This window comes from Anolis sagrei, chromosome Y (assembly GCF_037176765.1).
Source record: "Anolis sagrei isolate rAnoSag1 chromosome Y, rAnoSag1.mat, whole genome shotgun sequence".
Lineage (NCBI taxonomy): Eukaryota > Metazoa > Chordata > Lepidosauria > Squamata > Dactyloidae > Anolis > Anolis sagrei.
This window is the reverse complement of record NC_090035.1, coordinates 69,647,197-69,674,148: the sequence shown is the minus strand read 5'-3', so window position 1 is coordinate 69,674,148 and position 26,952 is coordinate 69,647,197.

Sequence of the window (26,952 nt, the reverse complement as noted above, 5' to 3'; positions counted from 1 at the left end):
AGCTTCAAGAACCTGCCTCCTTTAAATGCCTTGGAAAGAGTGTGTGGCTGCTGGCGTGGTACAGGCCTGGGAAAGAGAGTACACAAACACCTGCATACAGCACTGCCTTTTGCTATTACAGTTTAATCTTTTTCTTTAATTAATCCCCCAACAAACAAAAAGAAAACCCTTATTTCCTGAAAACTACTACTAGTTATCTCTCCTTTTCCAGGAGGTTATTGCTCTTCCTTACCTGGAAGTGGGAAGTCTCCTTAAAATGCATTGGAAAGAGTGTGTGGCTGCTGGTGTAGTGCAGGCCTGGGAGAGAAAGTATGCGTGTGCCTGCCTGCAGCACCACTCCTCTAGAGTAGACAGCTTCAAGAACAAGAACCCTCCTTAAAGTGTGTGCCTGCCTGCAGCCAAGTGCCTCTCCTCTAGAGTAAGAAACAAGCTTCAAGAACCTGCCTCCTTTAAATGCCTTGGAAAGACTGTGTGTGGCTGCTGGCGTGGTGCAGGCCTGGGAAACAAAGCACACGAGCACCTGCCTACAGCACCTCGCCTCTAGAGCAGACAGCTTTAAGAACAAGAAGCCTCCTTAAAGTGTGTGCCTGCCTGCAGCTGAGTTCCTCTCCTCCAGAGTAAGAAACAGCTTTAAGAACTTACCTCAACAACAACAACAACAACAAAACTTTATTTATATACCGCTCTATCTCCCCGAGGGGACTCAGAGCAGTTTCCAAGTAACATCATCAATACATACAAAGAAAACAGCATAAACATAAAATTAACAAGACAATATAAGCATTAAAATCACAATAGCACATACATATTTAAAATAATTCTGCCTGTTCAAGGCAATTTAAAAGGCCGGGCTGAGTCTAGTGCAATTTTAGAGGCCCCAGGAAATTAGGTAGAGTCTATGGTTGTTCATTTTCGGGGCCTAACAGAAGAAAGTAACCTGGGTAATTGGTAGAAAAAGATATGGCCATATTCCACAGTATCTGGGGCTGAGCTGGAACTAGTCATTTTCAAAGGCTTGTTTAAACTACCAGGTCTTCGGGCTCTTACTAAAGGAGGGGAGGGATGGGGCCTGTCTTATTTCTCTAGGAAGGGTATTCCAGAGGCAGGGGGCCATCACCGAGAAGGCCCTCTCTCTCATCCCCATCAACCGTGCTTGTGACGGTGGTAGGAGCAAAAGGAGGGCCTCCCCAGAAGATCTTAAAGTTTGAGCTGGTTCACAGAGGAAGATGTGATCGCAAAGATAGGTGGGGCCCTCGCGAAGCTAGGCGGGACCCTCCTTTAAATGCTTTGGAATGAATGTGTGTGGCAAGCAAGCCCAGGAGAGAAAGCATGGGCACCCATCTGCAGCACCTCTCCTCTAGAATACAAAAAAGCTTAAATGCTTAATGATGGGAAGGGGAGCCTGGGAAGCCCCCCCCCTCCATAATGGGCTGATAGAAAATTGATCTTTCAACAACCCAGAGCAAAAAACAGATATCTGCCCTCACAAATTCAGGAGGCTCCCAAAAAATGGATTGGGGTCCCCCACCGAAAGCCGGGACACTGAAATGGGTCAAGGTTTACTCTGCCTGCACAAGCCTATAGGTTAGGTCTTCTGCGAGTTGAAGTCCAAAACATCTCGAGGAACAAAATTTGGGAATCATTGTCAGAGAAGATGATGTTTGCCCTCCCAAATTTGGGAGGCTCCCAAAAAATGGATTGGGGTCCGCCACTGAAAGCCAGGACACTGAAATGGGTCAAGGTTTACCCAGATTGCACAAGCCTACAGGTTAGGTCTTCTGTGAGTTGAAGTCCAAAACATCTCAAGAAACAAAATTTGGGAATCATTGTCAGAGAAGATGATATTGTTATTTCTGGCTGTAGTAATATAACTGGATAATGCCTGGCAGTCTTTGTCTCTTCCAGCAACAAAATGATTATGCATTATGCCTACAAATGTCACAAGCAGGATGCTAGCCAATACAGAGTTATAGTGACAAGTAGCCACTTATAATCTCCTCCTTTTTGTCACCTTCCATGTTTATAGCTGCCACCCGATCGGGTGATAAGCAAATAGCAAAGTTTAATTCTGCACTCTGTGATGAATGACCCTTCTTTGGGTTTTAATGTGGTGCTGTTCAAAAGCTCTTTTAGCATCCAAATGCCTCTTTGCATTTCTTTTTGTTCAAGTTTATGTCCCTTTCTTTGGTTCTCCTTCTTGGGCAATGCTCCTGTTTTCTGAAAGGATCTTTCATTTTCTTTTTCCAACAGCCACCTTGACATTGCTCATTAACCATGCTTGTTATCTCTTGGACACTGTGCCGTGTTCCTTGGCCTGGCGTATTCATTTAAACTGAGTTAATTGCCACTTCTCTGTGCGTCCCAGCTTGAGTCAAGGTGAAGGGAAGGACCAGCATTCTGCTGGGCCTGGAAATGACTGAGAATACATCCTTACCTAAGATAAAAATCCTTCAACCATTTATCTCACGGAGGATATATTCCCAATTGCTTCCAAGGGAAACAGAGGCATCTATCTTTCAAAAGAATCCCAGAACTAGAATGGGCAAAAACTGGCTTCATAAGGCCAGACTTCTCTCTTCATAGAAGCAAAGCTGAGTTTCCATCGAGAACTCTACTAACAGTGCATCTGCTATCTTAGGTTCCCTGGCATTTGATTATAGAAGCAGGCTACCTGTGATCCTGGAGATAACATATGGCCATCATAACTAGAAGAGATTGAAAGGTTTATCTTTCCTGAATTATTCTCCTCCACTGTTAAAGCAATTTAGTTGTTGCCCATCACCATGAGGCCATCCACGCTGCAGAATTGATAGCACTTTAACTGCCATGGCTCCATCCTATGGGATTCTGAACTTTGTTGTGGCACTAGAGCAGCATTACTCAATCTGAAGATCAGGACCCCTGGGGGGTCATGAGGGGGGTTTCAGAGGGGTCACCAAAGAACATCAGAAAACATATATTTCTTATGGTCTTAGGAACCCCTTTGGCAGCAAAGGCTGAAGGTCTATCCACCTGTCCTTCTTTTCCTTTTTGGAAACATGGTGAATCCTCCCACCAAAAGCCCTGCTCCACTGTGCCAAGGGGAGGGCTGTTTCTGAGACTCCAAGTAGGAAGGGGAGAGCACATGGAAGCATGGTGCACATGTGCGGGTGTGTGAGAGTGTGCAAGGCTGGAGGCTCATGTCAGCAAGTCCCTTCAAGGCATGCAGGTTCTGTATGGGACATTTGGACCAATTCTGTTGTTGGTGGGTTCAGAATGCTCTTTGATTGTAGGTGAACTATAAATTCCAGCAACTACAACTCCCAAATGTCAAGGTCTGTTTTCCCCAAACTCTACTGGTGTTCACATTTGGGTATATTGAGTATTTGTGCTAACTTCAGTCCATATCCATCATTGTTTGAGTCTATGGTGCTCTCTGGATGTAGGTGAACTACAACTCCAAAACTCAATGTCAATGCCCACCAAAACCTTCCAGTATTTTCTGTTCGTTATGGGAGTTCTGTGTGCCAAGTTTGGTTCAATTCCATTGCTGGTGGAGTTCAAAATGCTCTTTGATTGTAGGTGAACTATAAATCCCAGCAACTACAACTCCAAAATTGCAAAATCAATCCCACCAGCATTCAGATTTGGGTGTATTGGGTGTTCGTGCCAAATTTGGTCCAGTGAATGAAAATACATCTTGCGTATCTGATATTTACATTATGATTCATAACAGTAGCAAAATTACAGTTATGAAGTAGCAATGAAAATAATTTTATGGTTGGGGGTCACCACAATATGAGGAACTACATTAAGAGGTCGCCACAGCATGAAGGTTGAGAACCACTGCACTAGAACTCTCTGACAGAGAAGGATAACTATCTTATAAAACTACAAATCCCAGAATTCTGTTGCGTTGAGTATTGATGGGGTGTTGAACTGCTATAATCCTGCAGTGTGGATACTGCCTTGTAATGTGTGTCGTGTGTCTTGTAATGGAGAATTCTACAGTTTTGACATGAGAGGAACGACTTCTGTCTTGTGTGTTCAGCAACTGATATATAGACATACTTTGCATCTTATATGAAGGATGGATTGATATACAGCTGACCCGTGTAGTTGCCATTTTCCCACTGTGTCCTTGTATTATGCTCCAATTGGCAAGAAATGGATGCAACCCATCCCAGAGAGATACACATAATTGCTTTCTTCCCCTCTTCCACATATTTCATTGGTCCCTATGGGCCCATTGCTTGTTTGCAAAAGATGCCCTATAGTTCGCAGGATAACTTTTTTCCACCTGAATGATACATTGGGCTCAGTGCCACCTTGCCAGTCCTGCCTTCTTGCTGGGCTCTGTTTGTTTGCTTTCCTGCCTAGTTTAGGAACCCGTCATGCAGAAACCTCTGAACCTGAATATGTTAATGCTGCTCTTTCAAGCTTAAAACGAATGCTTAAACCAGAGAGCGCAGCATTAGAAACAACCCAAATGTTTACATTCCTGCCTTTTAATCTCTTCCTTGTCTTTTGCAACTTTGAAGACTTGGTTTTCTCGGCCAGGCTGAAAAAAATGCTTGAGATTTGGGATAATTTTTTTTGCCAATCTTGAAAGGTCCATACCCTCCAGCACTTCAAATATGAGCACTTCACATCAGCTTGTCGTGAAATTGCCTTTCGGTCCCCATTTTTTTTCCGCACTGCAATTACTTGCCATTTCAATTGAACATTTCATGCCCTCCAATATTTCACAGATGAAAATAGGGACACGATGTGGCTAAAGAGCATCAGAATGTGGTGAAGTTATGCATGAGGAAAAATGTACAAACTACCTGAGGCTACAGCAGTTTACTTTTACCTGAGCCATCTGGGAAAGGCAAGATTCTTCACCCTCTTCTCTCTCCTCCTCAATTAACTGAGTGCAAATGACAAGATGACTAAACTGAGTGGATTGTACTCTTGAGCTATCATAAAAAGACATGACTCACTAGAAAAGACAATAATGTTAGTAAAGACAGAAGTCGGTAGGAAAAGAAGACTGCATTACAGATGGATAGATGACATCAAGGAAGCTCCAGTTGCCCAGAGTCTGCAACAGGGTTAAACAGGGTTGTTAAGAACAGAGAGATTTAGGCTTCTGCTACACTGCCATATAAAATCCAGATTATCTGTTTTGAACTGGATTACATGGCAGTGTCAACTTAGATAATCCAGTTCAAAACAAATAATCTGGATAATCTGCTTTGATAATCTTGATTATCTGATTCGATAATCTGGATTATATCCGTGAAGTAGGCCCCTAAGGCCCCTTCTACACTGCCATATAAAATCCAGATTATCTGCTTTGAACTGGATTGTATGGCAGTGTAGACTCAGATAATCCAGTTCTAAACAGATAGTCTGGATTATTTGCTTTGATAATCTGGATTATCTGATTTGATAATCTGGATTATCCTTTTTTATAAACTGGATTATATCATAGTGAAGAAGGCCCCTAAGGCCTCTTCTACACTGCCATATAAAATCTAGATGATCTTCTTTGAACTGGATCATATGGCAGTGTAGACATGCAATCCAGTTCAAAGCAGATAATGTGGATTATTTGCTGTGATAATCTGGATTATATGGCAGTTTAGAAGGGCCTTCGCCGCATCTACACTGCCATGGAAAATTCATATGATCTGCTTTGAACTGGATTATATAATGTGGATTATCTGCTTTGATAATTTGTATTATATGCGAGTGTAGATCCAGCCTTAGAGGTCTGACATTTTTAGGTTTGCAATGAGTCAAAATTGACTTGATGGCAGTTAGCACCAACAACATTACTTCTGTGCTTTGCAGCAATTGTTGTAAGATCCTCAGTTTGCACAATGGGGCAAGGCGGCAGAAGAGAATGAATTTGGGGCATTTTAAAAGCTGCTGAAAAGTGGGATGGCAAAGGATTAATCATAATCAGTGCCGTGTCTGTCAAATGGGGTGATTAGATGTTTACTGGTTCTTCCATCCTTTTTTTGACAGAGCCTGGAAAGAAGGATTTCTTCTGGGGCTACTTGAGGTGAACAAGCTGGCTTTTCTCCCTCCCTCCCTCCCTCTCCCTCTCTTTCAATGCCAATTTCTCGCTCTCTGCTTCCTTGCTTGACCATGTGGGCTTTTAATGGCAGCATACTCCAAACATACCTAATTCTGATTGATTCCTGCCTGCGATTAGCCCATTTCCTCTGGCTTCTGCTTCCCTGAATGCTGCATTCATCTTGTATACTTATTAGCTTGGGGAAAGCGAGGGTCTGGCTGGAGAGAGAGGTTGCATGAGGGCATGCAGCCAGTCAGTTGAACAGATCTGGCCCAGCCTGCCAGCCCTGCAAACAAGGCATTCCAATGCCTTGGGATGATTCAGGGTATGGGGAGAATTTTCTTTAAAAAATAGTGTGACTCTTTGTTCCAGAAGTTCCAGGGATCCTCCTCATCAGTGATCCCAATGAAGCCAAACATATGCCAATTTGTGCCTGCTCTCACTGTCTTGACTTTGAACAGAGATGTGCAAGGCTTTCTTATTTGAAGGACTGCTCTGTTGGGGTCGTAGAGGATGCTCTGGTTTTGTTTTTGATCTTTTATTATCTTCAGGGTCAGCCTCCCATTGATGTGCATCGACCATATGCTGCTGAAACTTAAGGAAGCCTACTTTCCTTGCTCCAGAAAGGTGAAGCTAAGTGACATTTTGAAAAAGGAAGGGGAAAGGCGTGAGTGGTGCTCTCAAACTGCAGTACAGTATTTTGGTAATTTTTTGGGTCCCAATTGCAGCAATGTAACTCTCTGATTCTTCCTGAAATGTCCTCCTTTTGTCCCCAAAGTGCCTGTTTTCAGATGAAAACCATCTGAAATAGCTGCTGCAAGTGGCGTTGAGTTGTGGGGCTGGAGAACAGGAACACAACTTTGTCTCTGTGTTCCATTCTGTTTGCTCCTGCATTGGGCCATGCAAAGATATCTTATTGTGTGCATAACATTAAACCTTGGAAATGGCTTCTGTTTTCTCTTAGTATGTTGTGTGTAGTTTTCTAACCCCAACCAATGCATTGTTTTGCATTTTTCATCTCTTTGTATGTACTACAGAAGCACAGTATGGAGCCTGGCTGTTTGGAGAAAGGATTTGGAGGTCCTGCTGTGTTGCAGGTTGGATCTGAAAGCGAATCAGAAGGATGAACATCTGATAGCCAGGTAGAAAATGGATCTTGGCCAGCAGTGAGGCTTTGTTAATATTCCTGGATGTCCTTGGGCCCAAACCTGTCTCTGTTGTTCCTGCTGGAAAGCGTGACCGCTGGGAACACAGCTGTGCCATGTTTAGAATAAAATAAGGGTTGAGTCAGTGGAACTCTCTATAACTTTTATGGAGTCAGTGATTTGCTGTTTTGGGTGTCTTTCTTGGTAGGATTCTCTTTCTCAAGCTCAGATAAGTATGAATGGAAAGATTACATACCCTCTGTTTCACATGTGTTGCATGCTTGTTTGGCCAATATACTTGAGAGGACATACAATGACATACACAATTACTTTGGTAGCACAGGCGGCAAAATGATGAAACTTATATTGAACTTTGGTGTGTGGATTCTGACCTTTGCTTGAATAAACTGAGGGCATAAGAACAGTGGTGGCATGCAAAGTTCCCCACTAAATTAGGCTTGGGCCTAATAGATTGTGGCTGATGATCTATACCTGAGTATACTAACATGCCTTTAATATTCCGTGTTCTCTTATGGGCAGCTAAAGGGGGTTTCTCACAGCCAGATATGTCACTTACAAGACTCCAGAATATCAAGGCAGAAAATCTCACAATATCTGCTTTGAACTTCGTATCTGAGTCCACATTCAGCTAATGTGGGATTTTCTTCCTTGATATTCTGAGATTTAGGGTTGTGTGGAAGGGCCCTGAGATAACTGAGTGCAGACTGCGCTTTGAGTTGAGTTTTCAGCAATTGAGGCAAGCTGAGGACACAGAGGGAAGGAAGGAGGAGGAGAGAAAAACTAGGGGGCCTTCCAGACAGTACCTTTATCCCAGTAGCTTCCGCAGCAAACAGGAGGGTGGCCAGATGCCATTCCCTGGAAATGCGGAAGCAATCACTACAAAAGGCAAAACATGAGAGATTTCCAAGTGGGAGAAAATCAGTTTTGAGCTGAATATCCACATCTTCGAATGTCTGTATGCCCTGCAGTCAGAATTCACTGGATTTTTTTTTATCTAGGTTTATTCCCAGGTTTTAGATTTTTGTTCCTGATTGGTTGGTTTCTAAAAAAAAATGTGACATTTGAGTAGAAGGCAAAAACTTTGTTTGTGTGCCAGAAACTTAATGAAATGTGTGGAGGGCACATTTTCTCTGGCCAGGACAAAGTTGTGGCCCCTTGTCAGTGTTGTACATCTTTTCACAAAAAAAGGGCAATCAGGAACAGCCATGTATAAACGAGGAGCACCACCTTCTTGTTTGATGCCACAACTACACAATGAAATCTGTCTGGACAGATAGCCAGGCAGCCAGGCTCTAAAAAGTCTCAATAATGATAAAATTTTGTTCCTGGATTGAAAGTGTGTCTTCCTGTTTGATTGTGCAGTACTGACTTATGTAGAAGTGGTCCTATCCCATTAACTTTGTTTGTGTGGCAGATACTTCATGAAATGTCTGTAGGGCACAGTTTCTCTGGCCAGGACAAAGAATGGAACTTTTACAGTGATTCACTGCAGTGATTGTCTGCATATCCGCATCTTGAGATATTTTTTTCAAAAATATCGCTGAAGTCGCCATCTTGGGAGGCTCTAAATCTTTCAACAAAGCATCAAGTCTGGACAACAGAGGCAGAAATCCAGGGACCAACAGGCTTGTGTGTGAACCTCTTCTGAAGTCCTGGAATTCCCCCCCCCCCCCCTATTTAAAACCTGTGATTTAGTGCTGTCTGGTAGCATCCTAGGACATTTTAAAACTAATGGAAAGAGTGGAAAGACAGAGGATTAATTGGACTGATCTCTATTAAGTCTTGGCAGGAATGATCTCATGCCCACAGAAATCAACTTCTCCCCCCACCCTCCGTGAAGCTGAGGAGGTGTGGCCAAGGTGGGGCTCCTCACTTCAAGACGTCGACCCACCTGCCCACCCTAACAGTATAGCAGTTCAGTCACCTAAGGGGCCGGGTAGGATTATTTTCCCTCTCATGTTCTGGGAGGGCTTTTCACCTACCCTATACTATTTATTATGGCAGATTGGGAGGTGAGTTCAGTTAAATAGGTGATAGCATAAACTGTAAGGGACTGACATACCCAAGGCACCTAATGTTTGTGCGTAGGCCAGAAGCGAAATCCCTTGCCTAGGGTTCAAACAACCCAGATGAGGGATGAGGTTAATGGCCTAGGAACAGGAGATACTTGACCACAATTCCTTGAGGCAAAACTCTCTGCTACGTTTCCTTTTAGGTCATCCGGGTTTAATTTTGATGCAGACCAGGTGTTTCGGCCAAGTTTTCTGCCAGGGATAGGTCAGGAAGGACTACTACCTGGAATTTGGCTCTCACGAAATTCACTACACGTCTTAGAGTTGGGTCTAGTTGATAGTTATAAATAAACTTGGTAACAATAAAGTTGCCCTAATTTGATCCCAATCCTGTGTGTGGACTCCTTATTTCAGTGGGTTGGATGGCAAAAGGGTGAGTGTGGCTGGTGAGGAGCAAAGCACAGAAATGGGCACAGAAACCAGTCTACCCAACTGAAAAATCAGTACATGGAAAAGAAGAAGAAGAGCTATTGCTGGCCCAAAGTCCTTGATTAATAGATCAGACAGCTCTTTGGTGGTCTCTTTTTGTTACTGTTCAGGTCTTGTTTAAGATTCTTCCAAGTCATCTGCACCCTATTCCTTCAGCTGATGGAGGGCTTTGATTGTGGGTCTCCATGAATAACTGAGCAAATTATCAGGAGGCTACAAGAACGATTGGTTCAGAAATGCTGGCTGCAGCCATGCTCTCTGTGCTCCTTTGGCCCTGCTGTTCCATCGGATTCTCTTTCTGTTTTCTCAGTGGGGAGCCTTGCTTCATTCGAAGCTTTTGATGAGAGCAGCTCCCTACGGCTCACACCGGGGCAGGGCTTGCAGTCCATTGCTTTACGCGCTGAGAGTCAGCGATGGCACAGAAGTCAAAACCGCTGGCTCCTGGCCAGCATGCTTCTGAGCATCCAGGGATGCAGTTAGGATGTGCCTCCATCTTTTTTATTCTAATATTTATGCCTTTCAGATACTTCCTCATGTGTAGAAAAATAAGCAAAATAGGCTGCTCTTGCATCTTCCTTCTCCAAACTATAGGAAGGAAGGAAATACAAGGGGATAGCAGAAAGGGAAGCCACCATTTGCTGCTTTAATTTCTTGGCAGTGACTCTGGAAGCTCCTACTCAGTGGTGGTGTTTTCTTCAGAAAAAGCAATTTTGGGAGTATGGAGCCTGCTGGCAACATGTGCTTCCCTTTTCTCGTGGATCATATGGGGAGATCTGGGCTGGTGTTCTGTTAAGGAAATACACATGCTTGAATCATGCTATATATGCAAGGTGAATTATTTGCCAGAATGCAATAAACATATTCTGCTGACAGTAGTAGAAGCAGAATTGCACATACAGCAATATTGTGCATTGTGGTTATGGACTTCTCATTGAGGTGTCATGTGATACTTGTTGTTGCACATTATATGTTACATATTGAAGTGGGACATTGCATTTCAGATTTCAGTTACACATTGCACGTTGTGATTGTGCATTTCACATTGTGGTTGCACACGGAATATTGGCACTTAACTATTCTACATGTGAGTTGCAAAGGGCCAGTGAGACATATCTCCACATACAGATATTTACAGTGTGGAACAGTTTGCTTTTGCATAAGTCTTCAGGGAAGGGCAAGTTTACAGTCTATCCCAGTCCCTCCTATAAACTCTGTTGTCCAGTGCAACCTACAGCTTTTGCTGTCTAGGCCACCCTATAATCTCTTCCAGGTGGAAGAAAAAGGATATAAATCTCCTTGTACTTTTCCTAAAGACCATTTCCTCCCAGGTGTGATCAGTGAAACTGCAAATATGGATTGCACAGTTACAGGGGTCTTACTCTACTTTTATTTCATATCATGAGTAACTTGAGAAAGCGCAAGTCACTTGTGGTGTGAGAGAATTGGCTGTCTGCAAGGACATTGCTCAGGGGACACCCAGATGTTTGATGTTTTACCATCATTGTTGGAGGCTTCTCTCATGTCCCCTCACAGAGAGCTGGAGCTGATAGAGGGAGTTCAACCCCCTCTCCCCTGATTTGAACCACTGATGTGTTGGTCAGCAGTCCTGCCGACACAAAGAGTTTAACCCATTACTCTATTGGCAGGTATGTTTTACCAAGCAATGACTATACAATACATTGCATTAAAACAACATTCTTCAAACTCGGGAACTGCCAAAGAAAGTGGAGTAAAGAGAGGGTCCTTCATTGGACATAGTTCCATTGATTTATTTTATTGAGGGACTCACAACTCCAAAACTCAAGGTCAGTGCCCACCAAACACTTCCAGTATTTTCTGTTGGTCATTGGAGTTCCATGTGCCAAGTTTGGTTCAATTCCATCATTGGTGGAGCTCAGAATGGTTTTTGATTGTAGGTGAACTATAAATCCCAGCAGCTACAACTCCCAAATTACAAAATCAACCCCCTCCCCAACCTCACCAGTATTCAGATTTGGGCGTATCTGGTATTTGCGCCAAATTTGGTCCAGTGAATTAAAATACATCCTGCATATCAGATATTATGATTCATAAAAGTAGTAAAATTACAGTTCTGAAGTAGCAAAGAAAATTATTATTATTATTATTATTATTATTAACTTTATTTGTACCCCGCTAGCATCTCCCGGAGGACTCGATGGGCTTACACAGGCCGAAGCCTCAACACAATACAGTAGAAAGTATAACATCACAACAACAAGGCAAATCAAACAATAAGCAAAATAATATAACACCACAATACTAAGCAAATCAAGCAATAAGCAGAATAACAACAAAGACAGTACATCAGGACATTATTAAAAACTGGTTCGGCCGGCGCACTGGGGTACAAGGGTTAAAAGTGCTGAATGGCAGGAGGCACGTAGGGTTAAAAGTGCGATGTGCAGTGACAATTTGTTATGCTAAGGTGCTACTAGGGCTTGGGTGGGGATTCCTAGTCTGGGAAGGCACAACGGAACAGCCAAGTTTTTAGGTTCCTTCTGAAGACGGCTAGAGTGGGGGCTTGTCTGAGCTCTTTTGGGAGGGCGTTCCAAAGTCGGGGGGCCGCCACAGAGAAGGCCCTGTCACGTGTCCCCACCAAGCGCGCTTGCGACGTGGGTGGGATCACGAGCAGGGCCTCCCCAGATGACCGGAGCGAGCGTGTGGGTTCGTAGATGGTGATGCGGTCACGCAGGTAGGGTGGTCCCAAACCGTTCAGGGCTTTGTAGGTGAGCACCTGCACCTTGAATTGGGCTCGGAAAACAAATGGCAGCCAGTGGAGCTCCTTGAACAAGAGGGTTGACCTCTCTTGATAATGAGCTCCAGTTAGCATCCTGGCTGCTGCCCGCTGGACCAATTGTAGTTTCCGAGCCGTCTTCAAGGGCAGCCCCACGTAGAGCGCATTGCAGTAATCCATTCTAGAGGTGACCAAGGCGTGGACCACCCCGGCCAGATCAGCCTTCACGAGGTACGGTCGCAGCTGGCGCACAAGTCTCAGTTGTGCAAAGGCCCTCCCGGATACCGCCGACACCTGGGCCTCAAGTGTAAGCGAAGAATCCAGGAGGACACCCAAACTGCGGACCTGTGGCTTCAGGGGGAGTGTAACCCCGTCCAACACAGGTGACCACCCTATACCCCGATCTGGTTTGCGATCGACCAGGAGGACCTCTGTCTTATCGGGATTGATCTTCAGCTTGTTCTTCCTCATCCAGATCGACACAGCGGCCAGGCACTCGTCTAGGACCCGAGAAGCCTCCTTGGAGTTAGGTGGAAAAGAGTAGTAGAGTTGTGTGTCATCCGCGTAGAGATGGCACCCAACTCCAAAACTCCGGATGACCTCTCCCAGCGGTTTCATGTAGATGTTAAAAAGCATGGGCGACAGAATAGAGCCTTGCGGGACCCCACAGGTCAAAGGCCAGGGGTCAGAGCAGGCGTCTCCCAGCTTCACCATCTGAGTTCGTCCCTCCAGGAAGGACTGGAGCCACGACAGAACCGTGCCCCCAAGGCCCATCCCGGAGAGACGACCCAGAAGGATACCATGATCGATGGTATCGAAAGCCGCTGAGATGTCCAAGAGAACCAGCAGGGTCACACTCCCCCTGTCCAGCTCTCTGCGGAGGTCATCCACCAAGGCGACCAAGGCTGTCTCGGTGCCATGACCAGGCCTGAAACCAGACTGTGACTGATCTAGGTAGTTGGTATCGTCCAGGAAACCCTGAAGCTGAGAGGCGACCACCCTCTCCAGCACCTTACCCAAAAAGGGGAGGTTGGAGATCGGCCTGTAGTTATTCAGCACCATGGAGTCAAGGGAAGCTTTTTTGATAAGTGGACGGACCACGGCCTGCTTCAAATTGGATGGAAAAATTCCTTGCTCCAGCGATGCGTTGACAATCAGTACAAACCAATCAAGCAACCCCCCTCTGGCTGATTTAATGAGCCAAGATGGGCATGGGTCTAGAGATGAGGTGGTCGCTCTCAAAGCCCCAATAATCTCCAATAATGGTTGGGGGTAATCACAATATGAGGAACTGTATTAAGGGGCAGTAGGAAGGTTGAAAAACACTGTCATAGAGTGATGTAGGGAGTGTTTTGAATGGGTCAGGAGGAGCCAGCCTGTGGTGTGATGGGTCAAAGCGCAGTATTTTCAAGTCATAAGAATCGTATCAGATTTGTGATGAGGACAGCATGCATCCCGTCTCAAAATAGTATGCATCCAGTCCTAAAAGAATATGGGATGTATATGATGTAAATGGATTGTATCCCAATGTGATAAGGTCCTGAGACTCGCACGGTGTTCACTCTTTGTCAAACATTGGTCAGATGGGTGGATGCTCTGGTAGACAGCTTTGCTGAAGAATGTGTGGATCCCTTTGGGTCACATTCAGGACAACGAGAAGTGAGAAGTGGGAGATAAAGGAGTGATATGGGGAAGGGGGCAGAGCACCTTCTTCAGCTGAGGCACTGGAGGAAGGATGCTCTCCAAATAGAAACACGAGGGATGCGGCTTGTGGGAGGAGCAGGATTCCTCAAAAGGTAAAGACAACACACAGTCTCAGCCTCCGCTCTGAGAAAATCTATTCTGAGCGGAACGTAAAGAGCCTACAATTTTCTAACCCAGAAATGGCTCCTAATTGCTGTGGGCAAGGGAAGCGCTGAAAACACAGTCAGAGGGGGAAATGGCTTTTTCCTGAACGTTTGCCAAGAAAGCGGTGATTTGCACAAAGATGCCAGAGCCGCAGAAGAACAGCGCGTTCCTTTCCTGAAAAGCAAGATGGCAAGGAACAGGGGGAGAAGGAGCCATGGATTTTAGAAGGGAATCACCCTCCAAAAAGTGGGGCTGCCATGACTCAGTGAGATGGCCTCTCAGCCTCAGCCTGGCCCCATTTGGGCTGCTTTATTGTCACATGTATTCTAGCCTTCTGCCCCACATTTTGCTCCAAAGCAGCTGGAAACATCAAATGGATGAGGCAGGCAGAGCTGCTCAAGACCCACCAAGACTCCAATGTTTTTGATCTCTCTCCCCCTCCTCAACCTCAGGAATTATTCATCGGAATTGTACTGGATGATCATTATTTTGCAACTGCTTTCATTGTAATCAGCTTCATATGGAAGATGATGAGTGGATTTGATAACGACTGTTTTACTTACTCCTGCTCCCAAAAATATCTCCCTTGGAAGGAGTTGTGGATCTAGATCAGTGGTTCCCAACCTTTCTTTGACCAGGGACCACTTGACCAGGGACCACTTTGACCAGGGACTACTTTGACCAGGGACTACTCTCCAATATTAGTATCAAAAGGATTACGAATCAGTTTTTGGTTTGGTGATTTGTGGTGCTGGTTCAGAAAATTGCATTGGATAGACCACATCAGCTCTAGTTTCTGATATAGAACATATATCATTCAGTAGTCACTACCTGCTTGTCCACAGAAAACCATATTTAATAAATCTAGAGTTGATGGGGTAGTAGTAATCTTTTGTGGGTAGTCAGCCTCTCCCCTCCCAACATCCCCATTGCCTATAAGAGGGTTTCTCGAGACCAATCGTTCTCATTGCTTCATGGTTTTGAGGCAACAGTGTAGTAATGGTGAGGCTGTGGACCATATTTTCATTCTTGTAGACCACTGGTGATCCACAGACCACAGGTTGGGAACCACTATCTAGATCCTCCAGTGAAATTCTATGGCATTCTTCCAGCTGAGCATGTCATAGAGGCCCACAAATGGAAGTGGTCTTCCTGTCCTAGTCTATGGCATACTTCTGGCCAAATATAGTCAAAATATAAGATTTACTATTATTCATAGCTTCAGGTATTCATAGGTGGTTTTGGAAATGTCTCCTGCAGTTTCAGGGGTTGTATTATATTCTATTTTAATCTGTATTGTGAGCCACCTTGAGTCTTGCATTGGGAGGCAGATAGGCTATAAATAGAGTTAAATAGATGAATAGATAGATAGATGGCACTGAGCATTATCTCACGCTCTTCTACCTCCTACCTGCTTGCTATAGAAACCACTACATTCTCTGTGAGGGATTTGTGAAAAGATTTTCTTTAGGATTTTGATGTTTTAGGTTCGGACCCTAGCCAGCTTTTCCACCATGGGATGCATAAGGAATACCAGGTTGGGAAGAAATCAAAGAGGTTCATATACCCCACCCACCTCTTTGATACCCTTAACCTTTAGGTATGCTTTAGGTATGATTTTGTCCATGGCAGAAGATTGGATTAATGTCCCTTAGGATGCCTTCCAGCTTGCTGAAACCATGAGAATTCTGAGGAGTGGTTGTGGTTGTGGTATGTGGTCATTTCTATAGGCCCTACATTTTCCAGGATGCATTCTTCTTCAACAGATTGGTTCAAGATTGGGAAAGGAATATGGTAGGGCTGTATACTCTCAGCCTACCTATTCAACTTGTATGCAGAACACATCATGCAACATGCGGGACTTGATTAATCCAAGCCTAGATTTAAAATTGCTGGATGAAACATTAACGACCTTACATATGTAGGTGATACCACTTTGATGACTAAAAGTGAGGAGGAGCTGAGGATCCTTATAACCATGGTGAAAGAAGAAAATATAAAAACCAAGATAATGGCAACTAGACTGATTGATAACTGGCAAATAGAGGAAGAAAATGTGGAGGCAGTGACATCTAGACTTTGTATTTCTAGGTGCAAAGACTACTGCAGCCACAGACTGTAGCCAGAAAATCAGAAGACATTTATTTCTTGGGAGGAGAGCAATGACCAATCTCAATAAAATAGTAAAGAGTAGAGACATCACACTGGCAATGAAGATCTGCATAGTTAACCTATGGATGTGAGAGCTGGACCATAAGGAAGGCTGAGCAAAGGAAGATAGACAATTTTGAATTATGGTATTGGGGGAAAATTCTGAGAGTGCCTTGGACTGCAAGAAGATCAAACCAGTCCATACTCCACGAAATAATGCCCAACTGCTCACTGGAGGGAAGGCTATTAGAGGCAAAGATGGAGAACTTTGGCCATATAATGAGAAGACAGGAAAGCTTGGAGAATATAATGATGCTGGGGAAAATGGAAGGAAAAAGGAATAGGAGCCAGCCAAGGGCCAGATGGGTGGATGGTATCCTTGAAGTGACTGGCTTGGCCTTGAAGGAGCTGGGGGTGGCCATGGCTGACAGGGAGCTCTGGCATGGACTGGTCCATGAGATAATGAAGAGTCGGAAGCAACTGAATGAATAAACAACAACAGCATCCTTCTTCAAAAGTTTTATGGGAAGGCCAAGAAGTGGTTGGCTAAAAAAGCTTGGCAGAGATTGACCTATTGCCTTATGCATTTTCCCTTTCCTTCTGGAACTGACTGTGAATATTTTGTTTTGCTCAGATTTCTCTCTCTTTTCTGTGGCTGCAAAACTTGAGATAAAAATATAGCATGTCTGAGAGCTCCTCTTGTGGAGGAGGGGAAGAGTTTCTCTTGGCATCAAGGAAAATGCAAATTTGGATGCATCCTACAGCATTCTGGAAAGGTGTTTTTGCCCTGTGTATCTCTCCCCACTTTCCTTTTATTCTATACACTTAATGAACTATTCAGAATGAGTAATTCTCCCTCTAATATGACTGTTGGGTAACCTAGATCTTCTTCCTACAGATCCATGCTCATTGTTACAGCCACCTCTTGAAAAAGTTGGATATTAATCACTGCTTGTGGATATCACCTCCATGGGTTAGTGGCCACATTAGCCACCTACGAATTATCTTGAGTTAGTCAAGCCAGAAACCTAGAACCATGATGTTGGAAGATATCTTCTGCCACTTGCTTATTGGTTGGTTCCAATGAAAGAGGACTGGAAGCCTTTCCCCCCCACTCCCAGATCAGTGTTTCTCAACTTTCCCAATTGCATGATCACTTAATCCAGTTCCTTGTTGTGGTGATCCCCAACCATAACATTATTTTTGTTACTACTTCATAACTGTAATTTTGCTACTGTTATGAATTGTAATATAAATATCTGATATACAGGATGTATTTTCATTCACTGGACCAAATTTGGCACAAATACCTGGTTTGCCCAAATTTGAATCCTGGTGAGGTAGGGGGAGATTGATTTTGTAATTTCAGAGTTGTAGTTCCTGGGATTTATAGTTAACCTATAATCAAAGATCATTCCAGACTCCACCAATGATGAAATTGAACCAAACTTGGCACACAGAACTTCCATAACCAACAGAAAATACTGGAAGCAGGCCCGTAGCCAGGATTTCGTTTCGGCGGGGGCAGAATTTTTTCGGGGGGGGGGGGGGGTTCGGGGGGGCTGAGTCTGAGTGAAAGAGGGTCTACCCTAGCAAACCTTTGGTATCATTACCTCAATACCCCCATGCATATGGGATATATTGAGTATGGTGATCAGATCATGATATGAATAAACATAACAGTTTAAATAATGCACCAGTAAGGCCTTTTCGCGAACCACCATGAGAATTTCAGGGGCTTAAGCCCCCCCCCCCCCCCCCCCCCCCCCCCGCTACATGCCTGACTGGAAGGGTTTGGTGGGCATTGACCTTGAGTTTTGGAGTTGTAGTTCACCTACATCTAGAGAGCACTGTGGACTTAAACTATGATAGATCTGGACCAAACTTGGTACGAATACTCAATGTGCTCAAATGTGAACACTGACAAAGTTTGGGGAAAACAGACCTTGAAATTTGGAAATTGTAGTTACTGGGATTTATAGTTCACCTATAATCAAAGCACATTCTGAACCGCACCAACAATAGAATTGGGCCAAACTTCCCACACAGAACCCCCATGGCTTGAAGGGACTCGCTGGCATAGGCCTATCTCCACCCTTGCCTAAACATGTGCACCACGCTGCCATGCACCAAGCATGCCTGCTCTTCCTTCCCCACTTAAACAGCCCTCCCCTTGGCTGAGAGGCTGGCCAATCATCGTGGAGAAGGGTTTTTGGTGGGAGGATTAGCTGTCTGTTTCCAAAAAGGAAGAGAAGGGCAGGTGGAGAGATCTTCAGCCTTCTCTGCCAAAGGGGTTCCTAAGACCATCAGAAATATATGTTTTCTGATGGTCTTTGGCAACCCCTCTGAAACCCCCTCGTAATCCTCCAAGGGGTCCCGACCCACAAGTTGAGAAATGCTGTCCTAGATGTACCACTTCTTCCTTACTCCTTCTTTGTAGGATTTGCTGTTCTGGGGTTGTATGGTGAGAAGTTTGTGGCTCTTGCTTTGAGTGCTTCTGAAGATGATCTTACATGACATGCTCCCTCTTTGCAGGGCAGTCTGACCTTTATCGCTCCAGAATGGTGAAGGGACGGGCAAAAAAATGAAGCACATGGGCAGCTCAGAGGCAGCAGGGGGTCCATGCAAGGAGGCCGAGCATGATCGATAAATGACTCTGCCAACTCATTCTTGTTGGCAGGTGCTGTCTACAGCCTGGCACAGCCCCCGGGATGCTTCTCGCAAAGACCTCGGCTAATTGACCAGAGAAGTCTGAATGTCAATTCTGCAGTGTTGCGAGCACAAAGGTCTTATCTGTAGATAGGAAGGTACCGAGAGCTTCTTCTAGAACGAACCTGCCAATCTCAAGCCTTTATTTCCCAAATGAAGAATTTTCTGTTTGACTCATGTGGAGAAATGACATTTTCACTCCCAGGATCGACAAACTCAGGTCTTGTTGTTTGGATTTGGGCGTTGCCTTCCTGGTGTTTTCTGCTTCTGGCAAAACCTTCTGTCTGTCTGTTCCTGGGATGGCCTTGCTTCAAAGTTTTGTGGTTTTCAGTGGGAAGAAGGAGCCAATTGGCCCAGCCCGAGGTCAGGGCAGAGAGGTATCCTTTCTGGAGTTTTTGGAGCAATAGGGGGGAAAGTCATTTGGATATTCTTTGAAAAAATGAAAACATCAACGTAGGTAAAACAGAGAAAATTACTTTGTCTCCACTAATTCTCTAGAGTGTCAAGCAGCTATAACACATTCATTTCTATAAAAAGAACTGAGAAAAGGAAATCAAGAATGACAATGATCTGATACAACACATAGTGTTATATAAAGTTCTCCCTCTTGCATAGCTATAGAAATTATTTTAGGTGACAAATATATCTTTGAACTCTTATTCACCATGATATATCTATTTATCTATCTATACTGATATCTATGTATGATACAGATATCAATATTTTTATCAGTAAATGCCCTGGGAGTGTAGCGGGTTAAACCACTGAGCTGTTGAATTTGCTGACTGAAAGATTGGTGGTTCGAATCCAGGGAGCTGGATGAGCTCCTGCTGTTAGGCCCAGCTTCTGCCAACCTAGCAATTTGAAAACATGCAAATTTGATTAGATCAGTTGGTACTGCTTCTGCGGGAAGATAACAGCACTCCATGCAGACATGCTGGCCACATGATCCTGGAGGTGTCTATGGACAATGCTGGCTCTTTGGCTTAGAATAATAACAACAACAACAACAACACTTTATTTGTACTCCACTGCCATCTCCCGAGGGACTCGGTGCAGCTTACATGAGGCCGAGCCCACAATACAACAATAAGCAATAACAGCAATAATACAAAAACAATACATAAACTCATAAGCAAAATAAGCAAAAAACAATAACAATAACACGATGCATTTAGAAATGAAGATGAGCATCACTCCCTAGAGTTGAACAACTAGACTTAATGTCAGGGAAAAGTTTTAACTTTACTTACCTGTAATAACTCGAGTCCAATGCGCCATCAAATCTAATGCGCACTTAAATGTTCAAAACCCGGAATCCAATTTTTTTTTCTGGAGAATGTAATACACAGTGGCAAAAAGTGCACTCTTTGTCATTTGGCCAAAAAAGATGTGTATTTCAGTGTCTGCATGTTTATAATTCCTTCTTTCAAAACAAAAGTGTTAGAACACCAAAGTTTTCAGCAATGGAAAAGAAAACATTTGGGGTGCATCTATGCTGTAGAATAAGAACAACGATAAAACTTTATTTATATACTGCTCTATCTCCCCAAGGGGACTCAGAGCGCTTTCCAAGTGACATAATCAATACATACAAAGAGAACAGCATGAACATAAAATCAACAAGACAAAATAAGCATTAAAAACCACAATAACATATATATTTAAAATAATCCTGCCTGTTCAAGGCAGTTTAAAAGGCCAGGCCGGGCTAGTGCGATTTTAGAGGCGCAGGAAATTAGGTAGAGTCTATAGCTGTACAATTCCAGGGCCTAATAGAAGAAAGGGACCTGGGTAATTGGTAGAAAAAGATATGGTCAATTTCTACAGTATCTGGGGCAGAGCTAGAACTAGTCATTCTAAAAGGTTTCTTTAAACCACCAGGTCTTCAGGCTCTTACGAAAGGAGGGGAGGGATGGGGCCTGTCTTATTTCTGCAGGAAGGGAGTTCCAGAGGCAGGGGGCCACCACCGAGAAGGGCCTCTCTCTCATCCCCACCAACTGTGCTTGTGACGGAAACTCCAAACAAGAAACGATCAGGAACAGCTAATCACCTCTCAACAAAGGATTCCCCCAGGCAGGAACAAGCCACATCTAAAAACTCTGAGGCCATCAAATGCTAATCAAGGTGGCCAACTGAAACATTCAGACCTACCTCCCACAGACAAGAGTTCTTTCTCCCACTGTGGACATTCCACAGATATATAAACCCCATTTTCCTAGTTTCCAAGAGACCCCACAACCTCTGAAGAGGCCTGCCATAGATGCAGGTGAAACGGCAGGAGACAATGCTTCTGGAGCATGGCCATACAGCCCAAAAAACATAAAACAGCAAGCTTGTTTTCTGTTGCTCTAGAGACTAGGGCATGAAGCAATGGTGTCAAACTACAGGAAAAGAGATTCCACCTAAACAACAGGGAGAACTTATTTAGAGCTGTTTGAAAGCGGAATGTGCTGCCTTGGAATATGGTAGAGACTTCTTCTCTGAAGGTTTTAAAGCCAAGACTGGATGGCTATCTGTTGAAAGTGCTTTGATTGTGTATTCCTGTATGACAAGAGATTGGACTGGATGGCCCTTCTGTGATTCGTGCCATTGAGAACTGAATTGTGCCCTATATCCCAGAATCTGATCCCAAATCATCTGCTTTGAATTTGATCGGCCATCTGTCAGGGGTGATTTGAATGCAATATTCCTGCTTCTTGGCAGGGGGTTGGACTGGATGGCCCATGAGGTCTCTTCCAACTCTTTGATTCTATGATTCTATGAATCTACACTGTCTGACAATCTGGGATAAGCAGATGTTCTCAATGGCATGAATCACAGAAGGGCCATCCAGTCCAATCTCCTGTCATACAGGAATCTGAGATCAGATCCTGGGATATAGGGTAGTGTAGATCAAGCCTTGGTTGGGGTCATCATTGCTGGAGCTCACTGCTCACAAAGTTGCCAAGGAACTTCCTCCCACTGTATTGTGCCATTCATCTCTTTGGGGATGCAAATAGAAGATCCTACTATGGCTCACTCTGCAAAGCCCTTTCCTTCTCTGGTTCCATTGTTGCGCCTTGCTTGAAAGATTTCTATTTCCTGATGGGTTGCCTTCATTAATTCTTTCTGCATTACAGTAAAAGCTCAAGGGAAGTGAATTGCTCCAGCTTTTACTTGCATATTCTGTGAAGAGATGGGAAAAAAGCATTCATGTATTATGCCATAGTCTTATAACATAATACATAAACAAACTGCCGCATAATATACTTTGCCTTTCAAGTGGAAGCAGCATCTTGCTCTATATTTCTGAGAAGGATGCAGGGCCCTGCCATTCCCAACAGGAGATCCTTGTAATGTAAATATCTGATATGCAGGATGTATTTTCATTCACTGGACCAAATTTGGCACAAATACCTGATATGTCCAAATTTGAATACTGGTGGGGTTCGGGAGGGATTTATTTTGTCATTTGGGAGTTGCACTTGCTGGTGGGCATTGACCTGGAGTTTTGGAGTTGTACATCCAGAGAGCACTGTGGACTCAAACAATGAAGGAACCGGACCAGACTTGGCATGAATACGGAATATGCCTGAATGTGAATACTGGTGGAGTTTGAGGAAAATAGACCTTGATGTTTGGGAGTTGTAATTTCTGGGATTTATTGTTCAACTACAATCAAAGAGCATTCTGAACTCCACCAATGATGGAATTGAACCAAACTTGGCACACAGAACCCCATGATCAACAGAAAACACTGGAAGGCATTGGTGAGCATTGACCTTTAGAGTTGTAGTTCACCTACATCCAGAGAGCACTGTGTACTCAAACAATGAAGGATCCAGACCAAACTTGGCACAAATACTCAGTATGCCCAAATGTGAACACTGGTGGATTTTGGGTAAAATAGACCTTGATATTTGGGAGTTGTAGTTGCTGGGATTTATAGTTGACCTGTAATCAAACAGCATTTTAAACCTCACCAACAATAAAATTGGGCCAAACTTCCCACACTAACAAGCTTCCCCATGGCTAACAGAAAATGCTATGTTTTCTGATGGTCTTTGGCAACCCCTCTGACACCCCTTCACAACCTTCCCCATGGGTCCCGACCTCCTGGTTGAAAAACACTGTTCTAAAGTATAGTTAGTGAAAATTTTGTTACTATAACAATAGTAATGAAATTTTGTTACATTTTCCTTATAGTAATTGCACATAATTACTATAATTGGGGAAACTTCATGGGCTCCTTTCTGTCTCATTACAGCTACTGGGGTGAAACTTGCTACAATGGTAGAACACATTTACCACTGTTAGCCCATCATGTTTCAGAACATTTCACATCCATTGATGTTTGGGGAATTTTCAAAGTTTTTATAAACAACGTTAATAAAAACTACAAGAGCTAGCACTTTGAATTTTCTGTACACTGACACAAGAAAGCAGGGGATCATTTAACCAAACTTTCAGAAATATTCATACATCTACTGATTTTAGGGATTTAAAAAATGTTTTTCTAAAAAAGCCACAACAGCTACCTTATTGAATGTCTCTCATATATGAACTAATATAAACCAATATTAACAAATTCTACATTTTCATAGACTCCTAGAGTTGGTGGGGCACCCACAAGGGCCTTCTAGTCCAATTCCCTTCTTCCAAGCAGAAGGGCACCATCAAAACTCACCTGACAGATGGCCATTCAGCCTCTAAAGTAATTAATATGCTTCCCCTATTGAGTTGGAAGGGACCCCCAAGTGACATCCATTTAGGGATTTCTTTCCAGTCCAACACTGATTTAAATAATAATAATAATAATAATAATAATAATAATAATAATTATTATTATTATTATTGTTTACTTACATGCAGTCTTGCTGGCCACATGACCTTGGAGGTGTCTACAGACAATGCCAGCTCTTTGGCTTAGAAATGGAGATTAGCACCAGCCCCCAGAGTCGGACATGACTGGACTTAATGTCAGGGGAAAACCTTTACCTTTACCTTTTACTTACTTACTAGAAGTATCAGTCAGTCCTTCTTTTTTGCAGATTCAACCATTCATTGAAACTCTGCCTGGTTGCTGCTATGGAGGGACAAATCTCTCTCTCTCCTGATTGGGGCTTTCTGATGTGAGCAGAATTTAGTTTAGGACAACCACCATGTCCAACTAAACAGAGAAGCTATTCAACAAGCATGTGGACAATTTCAACGAAAAGGAGAAAACCATGAAAATGAACAAATTCTAGCTACCTGTATTAAAATCTCTAAAATCAGGACAGTAAATAAGGAGGAATACTAAAAAAAAAACCAGGGGAATTTCTGACATGAAACAATCAGGACCAGCTAACACATCCCAACAAAGGATTCCTTCAGGCAGGAAGCAGCTAGGCTTTGAAGCTGCAAGTCCATTAAATGCTAATAAAGGTGGTCAATTGCAAAACTCACACTTGCCTCAAGGAGACATTTTTTTATCCCAATCTGGACTTTCCAAAAATATATAAACCCCAATTGCCTAGTTTGCAACAGACCTCACAACCTCTGAGGATGGTTGCCATAGATGTGAGGAGAGAATGCTTTTGGAACATGGCCATACAGCCTGGAAAACTCACAGCCACCCAGTGATTCAGTAAAGCCTTTGACAACACATACTCTCCAACACTTCACAGTTAGAACCACCACACATGCAACATTAAGGCCAAGCAACATCAGAGTCTGGTCAAGGGGGCAAAAAGCTATTTATAAGGAAAAACAGACAAGCGAGAGAGGATGCAGCCATTTACAGTACTTTTGAATGGGCCTCCCTGCTGAGTTAATGGAGTGTAAACAATGTTTGCATTGTGAACCCAGTTTGCAGCCATGGAAATAACTCAGGGACAAAAGAAGAAAGTAAGAGAAGGGAAGAGAAACTGAAGTAGCTGTAAAATGAAGAGAACAGATGATTACTTAGGGCTGTGTCCCTGCCAAACTGGGATAGTTGGAAGATGTACAGAACAGGTCATTATTTGACCAATTCCTTCTTTTTCCAAGGAGTTGAGAAAGGAGGTTGGCTGCCCTTTGTCATGGATTATCCACAATAGCAGGCAGGCCTCCTTCATTAATTCTCGGCTGACTTCTGCCTGCAGAGCAGCGGGGAGACCACCCACTGCGAATCGTGACAGTAAACTGGGGTTGTAATAAGTGAGGTGGAGTGGAAAATTACTATTTGGGTTAAGTGCCAGTCTTGATCCATACGCCACCGTGTTTGACAGGAGGAGAGTAAGTGAGAGAGGAAGCAACAGCTGCATATACTTTGGAGGTCCAAGCTGAGATCAGGAGGGATTTGGCCCAGGTATGATCCCAGTTCAGTATGATCCTAGTTCATGCAATACCGGTGAAGTTGCTAGCCTGAAAACGCTGAGGGTGCTTTTTCCTTTAATTATTGTGTTTAAGAGAGGATTTAAAAGGTGTAGGGCTATTGTAGGTTTTCGAGTTGTATGGCCATGTTCTAGAATCATAGAGTTGGAAGAGACCTCATGAGCCATCCAGTCCAACCCCCTGACAAGAAGCAGGAATATTGCATTCAAAGCACCCTCAACAGATGGCCATCCAGCCTCTATTTAAAAGCTTCCAAAGAAGGAGCCCCCACCACACTCCAGGGCAGAGATTTCCACTGTTGAATGGCTCTCACAGTCAGGAGTTCTTCCTAATATTCAGCTGGAATCTCCTTTCTTGTAGTTTGAAGCCATTGTTCCGCGTCCTAGTCTCCAGGGCAGCAGAAAACAAGCTTCCTCCCTCCTCCCTATGACTTTCTCTCACATATCTATACGCGGCTATCATGTCTCCTCTCAGCCGTCTCTTCTTCAGGCTGAACATGCCCAGCTCTTTAAGCCGCTCCTCATAGGGCTTGTTCTCCAGACCCTTGATCCTTTTAGTTGCCCTCCTCTGAACACATTCCAGCTTGTCAATATCTCTCTTCCATTGTGGTGCCCAGAATTGGACACAATATTCCAGGTGTGGTCTAACCAAGGCAGAATAGAGGGGTAGCATGACATCCCTGGATCTAGACACTATACTCCTATTGATGCAGGCCAAAATCCCATTGGCTTTTTTTGCCGCCACATCACATTGTTGGCTCATGTTTAACTTGTTGTCCACGAGGACTCCAAGATCTTTTCACATGTACTGCTGTCGAGCCAGGCATTGCCCCCCATTCTGTATCTCTGCATTTCATTTTTTCTGCCTAAGTGGAGTATCTTGCATTTGTCACTGTTGAATTTCATTTTATTAATTTTGGCCCATTTCTCTAATCTGTTAAGATTAGAATACTTGGCACAGATGCAGGTGAAACATCAGGAGAGAATGCTTCTAGAACATGGCCATACAACCTGAAAAACCTACAACAACCCAGTGATTCCTGCCATGAAAGCCTTCGACAATTCAGAGGTATTCCTTGTCACACAACACCTGCAGAGGTTCCTTGTTCTGCACAACCATTAAAGCAGTGATTCCCAACCTTGGGGCCTCCAAGTGTTCCTAACAGCTGGTAAGCTGGCTGGGATTTCTGGGAGCTGAAGTCCAAAACACCCAAAGGCCCAAAGGTTGGGAACCATTGCATTAAAGATATAGAAGCTCTCTCCAATTTTAACCCTGGAAACTTCCTAGCAGAGCACCATCTCAATCTGAAGGATTCCTGCTAGACTTTAGTTGGTGGCTTCATCGAAAAGGGAACCCATCTATCTACTGTTTTCTTTTCCCACTGTGTCTGCAGAACCTCCAGGGGTCCATGTCCACAACACTAATTTTAGGTTT